Source organism: Callospermophilus lateralis, unplaced genomic scaffold (assembly GCF_048772815.1).
Source record: "Callospermophilus lateralis isolate mCalLat2 unplaced genomic scaffold, mCalLat2.hap1 Scaffold_60, whole genome shotgun sequence".
NCBI lineage: Eukaryota > Metazoa > Chordata > Mammalia > Rodentia > Sciuridae > Callospermophilus > Callospermophilus lateralis.
The window spans coordinates 560,303-567,072 of NW_027514584.1; the positions used below are offsets into that span (position 1 = coordinate 560,303).

A 6,770-nucleotide genomic window follows, 5' to 3' on the forward strand; every position below is an offset into this window, starting at 1 on the left:
CAGTCAAGCTTTATCCTCATGGTGCCTCTAAAGAGGGAGCATCCCAGCGATTTCTCTTAGAGAGTCAAGAGAAGAGCCTCAGGATGAGAGGAACCAACCATCTTGCCCATTAGCAGTTTAGCCACATTATACATAGATTGTATCACATACATATACTTAAGTCTATGTCATTTGTACCAAGCTAACAGAAAAATAGCAATTTCAAACATTTTACTAGTACATAATTTGAAAAAAAATAGTGTAAAAAAAAGAACCATGCAATTTTACATTTTTGGTGCTTGTTTTCAAACTGCTACCAACCTTAGAAAATCACTTCCGTTTGTAACAAAGGGCTCTTGGAATCTAAATAGCAAAGGAATATTTCTAGCATTTCAAGAGTTTATTAGACACATACAATTACATTCAATAAGTTACGAGTGAGCTACAAAATGAACAATTAAGAACTCATATTCATAAAACCTCAAACACGTCTCATAATGAATTCAATCTTTTTAGCTTAACATCTGTATCTTGAGCAATTTTTTAAATGCAGAAAAATCCATTAAACACTTATATAATAGGATTCAATGTTCTATGCTAAATGCAGAGAATTTTATTGTCCACAGCATGATTTATAGTTACATACCACCTTTCTTCCACAATACTTACATTGCATCACAATAATATTAATTATTAAGCTATTAATACAAAGCAGAACACTTCTTCAATTTAAGGTACCTTTTGCTGTATGTAGCAAAGATTGCCTTCATGCACCAAGTAAAGAGGTGACAATTAAAATACTGGGTGAAATTTCTTCGTCCAACATAGGGCTCATGCGCTGGCAGATTTGCAACAGATGATCAAGAGCCACAAGCTTATTGGACAAGACCAATTCCTTGTAGCTCCTGTTGTGCTAGTTGCCCTCCCAGTCCAACCTCTTGGGCAACAGCTGTTACTGCTCCAGCTCCTGCACCAGCATCTGGGCGGCTCTGCAGCACCAGCCTACCAATGGGTACACAGCAACGAGGAAGTACAGTTCTGACTCGCTGAGCTCACCAGACATTGGGGAGCGGGGGGCCGGCTCGGGCTTCACCATGGCGGGGTGCAGGACGGGGTGAGCGGGTGAGCTAAGTGTGTAGGCCTCACCGAGGCCTCACCGCGCAGGCGTCCCCTCTCCTCAAGTGCCCGCTGCTGCCCGGAGGCCTGCGCGGGGGAGGCTCTTTTTCAATAAGTTCATAGCACTGTGTATCAAAATGACCTGTTGGGGTTGGGAGGGGAGGGTTCATGGGGTGAGAAATGATGGTGGAATATGATGTATATTATTCTATAAAGTAAATGTATAAAGAAGTGAATTCGTGTAAAAATACTTTTTATAAAACCACAGAAATGAAAAATCATGCTCTATATGTGTAATAAAAATTGTAATCTATTCGGCTGTCATATATAATTTAAAATAATTAAAAAATAAAAATAAATGATGGCATTATGTTCTAACTGGATATAAATACTACTTCTTTTAAAAATTGAGAAAAGTTCTCTTGGTCAGTGATGAACTTTATAAAGTATAAAATGTATCCTGAACATTTGGTAATACATAAACCTAGATGTAGGTATTTATATTGTTGTCAGCAGAATTTTAAAAATAAATAAATAAATTACTGTAGAGTTCATTTCTTGCAATGTATACTCATGAGAATATTAGATGCATTTTGTACATATACATATATACTACCATTATATATAATTAATAAATGATTAATTACTACATCTCACATTAACCACATTTATTTCAAATTAATTTGTCTTTTGAAAGCACCAACATATGACACTCTTTGAATATATAAACTTGGTGTGTCTTCAAATTTGTCACTTTTATATATTATGTTCTTTTCTTTACTCTCCTTTTTATAGAATTTATTTTTCCAAATTATTGAGATTAGTAAATTTTAGATACTTCAGTTTAACAGTGTAGGCTGCAGATTTTCTTTTTCACCTCATCTAAAATACATCCCACTCTTAGAGGCTTATTGTTATGACTTCTAAAAACCTGCATATATAACACCCTAACCTGACCTTACTCTGGACTATTGATATCTGAGTGGAGGAGATTTAAATGTGATTCATGGAAAAGGCAGGATCAGGATGGGTCAGGATGTGAGATTGGTGGATGCTGAGTATGTATGTAGTAGTGAGTATTCATGAAAAAGTATTGGTGGAGTAGATAAGGGTAGAGAAAAAAGTGCTGAGAAGGAAAGAGGGAAAGAATGACCAGCTCAGGGGTTCAGATTTAAAAAGTCCAATGGTGGATCAATGGTAGCATGAGGGTGTTATGTCAGAATCGAGGGACCCCAATAGACCTCCAGGAGCCAAATCCAATGCAATCACACAAGGGTATTTAATGCAAGCTCAAGCCTGGACTCACAACTATTCCTGATGCAGTAGTACCTGGGAGTGAGTCCCATCCTTTGTTCAGTGAGATTTTATAGGTTTTGGTGGGATACTCTATGCATCACAACATCACACAGAAAATCATTCCATACCGCAGGAAAAGGAAACAACAACTCTTAACATTGATTAACACATTCAATGGCAGGAACAAGTTGGGTAGGGGTGATTGGTTAGTACAATAGTGGGATTCATTTGAACTGATTGATTTAGGCCAGGAGGAGTGTACATGCTAAACTACATGGTTTTCCAGTGTGTTATTGACCACCATAAACTACTTGGGTGTCATCTGGAATTCCAGGTATTTTCCCTGTCTCATGCTGATTGGTGGTTGCTAGAGGGGTTGCTATGGGTCCTCTCCTAGCCTAACTGAGTCAGGGACACCTGACACCTCAGACCTCTCCTGTTATTTACAGACAAACAACTCAGCAGGCAGGGTATTTGCTTAGGAGTGCTCTCTGGGTTTTTCCAAGGAAAAGGGTCACGCCCCCTTCCTTAGGTCAGGCCTTAAGGTAGAAGCTACTGTTATTTATTTATTTTTATTTATTTTTATTTTTTTTAAGAAAGAGAGAGAGAGAGAATTTTAATATTTATTTTTTAGTATTTGGCGGACACAACATCTTTGTTTGTATGTGGTGCTGAGGATCGAACACGGGCCACACGCATGCAAGGCGAGCGCACTACCGCTTGGGCCACATCCCCAGCCCTTTATTTATTTTTAAAAATGGAGTTACATTAGTTTCTCAAGGGTAAGGGTAGTTTCTTTGGAGACAGAAATAAGGTAGAAGCGAAAGACGAAGGTAACTCTGGCACAGTCCACAAAAGAAAGAGTCAGATGAATGGGTTACGTTTTTATTTCTTCCCATCTTGGAGTGGAATTGACAATTCACAGAGTATGTTTCAGTAGGTAGTATAAAACCATTTCCAAGTGGCTTTACGAATTTGTGTGGCCACAATCAACATTTGACAATTCCAGGCACATAAAAATCGTTGTACTTTTTTATTTATTTTATTTTTTTACCCATTTATTCATTCCATTTTTAATTCACTTTTGCTTTACTGTTATTGTGTATACACCTGATGAGTATGCCATGGTGTGTATACACACACACACACACACACACTGTATGCTAACTTCGATAACATTATATTAAAGTCAGCAGGCCTCAGGAACTTAGTGAGGCTCTAAGAAAATCAGCAAAACCCTTTTTCTTTACAGAATATTTTATTAAAAGCTGAGAGTGTTTCTAAGCAAACAAGCATATCTGGTTTCATTTTGTAATATGAGAGAGAGAGAGAGAGAGATTTTGCAAAATTAAAAAAAAAAGTAATCAGTGTCAATCTTAGTGACAAAGATGTAAATAATTTAAAAGAAATAGTGAGCTAGTTGGAAAATTCATCTACATTATTTACTGCTGCTTTGGGAAGTTAGTCTGCTCTACAACATATAAAAGTGAGAGAGGAATTCTTTACTAAAGTGTGTATAAGAAAAAAGAGGAGTTTTGACACAGCTTTTAGTTGACCCAGTCAACTTTAGTGGATGATTAGGATTTTGCCAAGATGATAGATCCTTGAATTATTTGGAATAATGTGATTTTATATAGTCTTCATAAACAAAGATTAAGGTCTAGTATAAATCAGGCTTGGCAAAGAAAAAAAATTTAAATGAATATTAAATATATGAATAAACACATAAAACAGTATTTAAGAAAAAGTTAACATTCAGAATATGTATTCAATTATATAATCACCAGTAATGTAAAAACAATGACAACTAAAGAAAAAGTGAATTAATAAAGAAGCAAATAAATAATGAAATGAATGGATTAATTAATGAATAACTAACAAGTGCAAAGATGTAATGTGACTCGAATTGTCAAAGTCAGCTAGTAGCCATGACAAAGTGTAAAGGTACATGGAAATGGTGTTTTATTACTTATTGTGACAAACCCTATGAACTATAAATTACACTCCTAGGTGGAAAGAGTTGAACACAAAACCCATTCACCTGGCTCTCTAACTTGGGAACTACAAAAACAATTACCTTTTTCTTTCCCCCCAAATTTTATTGCTGCTTCCACAAACACTACCCTCTATATTCAAGCTATCTTTGTAGACTTGTAGCCTGAATCCATCTACTACTCAAGTTTCTCTTTTTTTCATTGCTTTTTTTGTCCCTATGCCCATATAGTCCACCAATATTTATTTTTATAGCAAAATCTACATACTCAGCAATCACCAGTCTTACATCTTACTATATCCATTTCCTGCTTTGTGCATTACCACTTTGAGATTCCCTACATCAAGACATCAATAGTCCAAAGTGATCATAATTGGGGAAAAATATGCAGAATATTAGAGATCAGTTACACAATGAGAAAGCTATGAAAAGAGGGCTTAATTTAAAGGTGAAAATAAAAAGAAAAGCTATAGACTTCATTAGTTAAAATAAAGGATCCAAAATTTATGAGTCTCAATAATTTGAATTTTACCTGTGAGTCACTTTTTTGGGGGAAGGGATATGAGGACATTGCTAATGAGTTTAAAGCTCAAATTGTTTTTTTTTTTTTTATGAGACAAAGAACAGAAATGTTAAAAAATGTTAAAGTAATTGTGATATCACTTTCATAAATAAAAATATATACATATTTATTCACAAATTGCTTTAGCCTTATAAACAGTTATAAGTGTCAATGCACTTCTCTCTGGGCTAGGTCCTATTATTGGAAGAAAACTTTGCCTTAAAATAACCCCATACAGAGGCATTTAATGCAATTAACAGGTCATCAAATAATAATAATAATAATAATAATAATAATAATAATAATAATAATAATAATAATAATAAAAATAAGTGAGGTGGGGAGGATTTCAGGGTTGTGAAGCATACCTATAATATAAGTTACTTGAAAAGCCATCTCAGGAGAATTTTATACACTATCTGAAGACATATATGCATAAATTATATATAAAAAGTGTTTATGAGTTCTGTAGTGAGGGTGCACAAGTCTAATACACAGTCTTTACTTTTCCTTGAATATTTGTTGTTGTAGATGGACACAAAACCATTAGTAGTTTGTTTGTTTGTTGGTTGTCTTTTTAATGTGTTGCTGGGTGTTCAACCCAGTACCTCATGCATGCTTGCGAAGCACTCTACCACTGATCCATAACCCTAGTCCTCAAAGTCCGTTACTAATTTATTATTATTATTATTTTGGTGGGAGTGTATGTGTGTAGTGCAGGAGATTGAATCCATGGCCTTATATAAGCAAAGCAAGCACTCTACTGACTAAACTATATTCTCAGCCCTGATCTGTAATCGTTTTTTAATATTTTTTTTACATTTTAGTTTTCAGCAGAAACAACATCTTTGTTTTTATGTGGTGCTGAGGATCAAACCTGGGCCGCACCCATGCCAGGAGAGCACGTTACCACTTGAGCCACATCCCCAGCACCTCTGATGTGCAATCTTTTAACAATGACAATGGAGCAGCCTGTCATTCAGACTTTGATTTTGCACTCACTTGGGAGTGGGAGGCAGTGCCTGAAGCATTGACCAATCACTCTCTTAGGTGAGAACTGTCCAATTCTCACGCAGCCTATGATGGGAGGGTGGGCTTCCACAATCTTCTGTTCTCTTGGTGTCTGGAGCCGGCCATTTTTTCAATCTTTTTGTAGGCTTCTGTATCCAGAGCCCAGGTCTCTGTGCCATGCCTAAGCTGAAAACAAACCTTTGGGAGAACGCTGAGAACCCTGAAAGTCAGGAAATGATAAGTGTGCCTTGTTATCTTGAGACTGGGTAGGAAGGTGGCTTAAAGCTCACAGGAGTGACAATAGTGGAAACTGGCAGTCATGGCTAGGGACTCCTCATGGTCCTCTCCAGAGTCTTGTGGCCAGAGGATCTCTGTGGGGCAGCTTAGCCTTCACCTGCCTCTGACTAGTTTCGTGAGGCTTAGATTAGCAGTTGAAAACCTGGGCATTTTATTCCATAATTGTATGGTGTTTTCAGCTTCTTTCTAAAGCCCTTTGTGGGCTTCCATGTGCCATGAGTCCAGCATGTCTCCAGATTGCATTGTCAATACTGAGTTATTATCAGGAGAGAATCCCAAATCCATTTGTTGTACTCATGCATGAGAGAGGCTGCTGATTTTAGGGCTTGTTACTCATGAGGGTTTGTTTGTTTGTTTGTATTATTTTGTGTGTGTGTGAGTGTTTGTGTGTGTGTGTGTGTGTGTGTGTGTGTGTGTGCATATGTGTGTTTGTGTGTGTGTGAATTGTTTTCGTTTTGGTACCAGAAATTCAATCCAGAGGTATTCATCCACTGATTCCTATCCCCTCCCCTTTTT

The 6,770-nt window shown here is 36.7% G+C and overlaps 1 pseudogene; it reads right to left on the reverse strand.

Moving 5' to 3' along the window:
* Positions 1-703: 703 nt before the first annotated feature.
* Positions 704-1,075, reverse strand: LOC143388585 (bromodomain and WD repeat-containing protein 1 pseudogene; annotated as a pseudogene).
* Between the last annotated feature and the right edge of the window lie 5,695 nt (positions 1,076-6,770).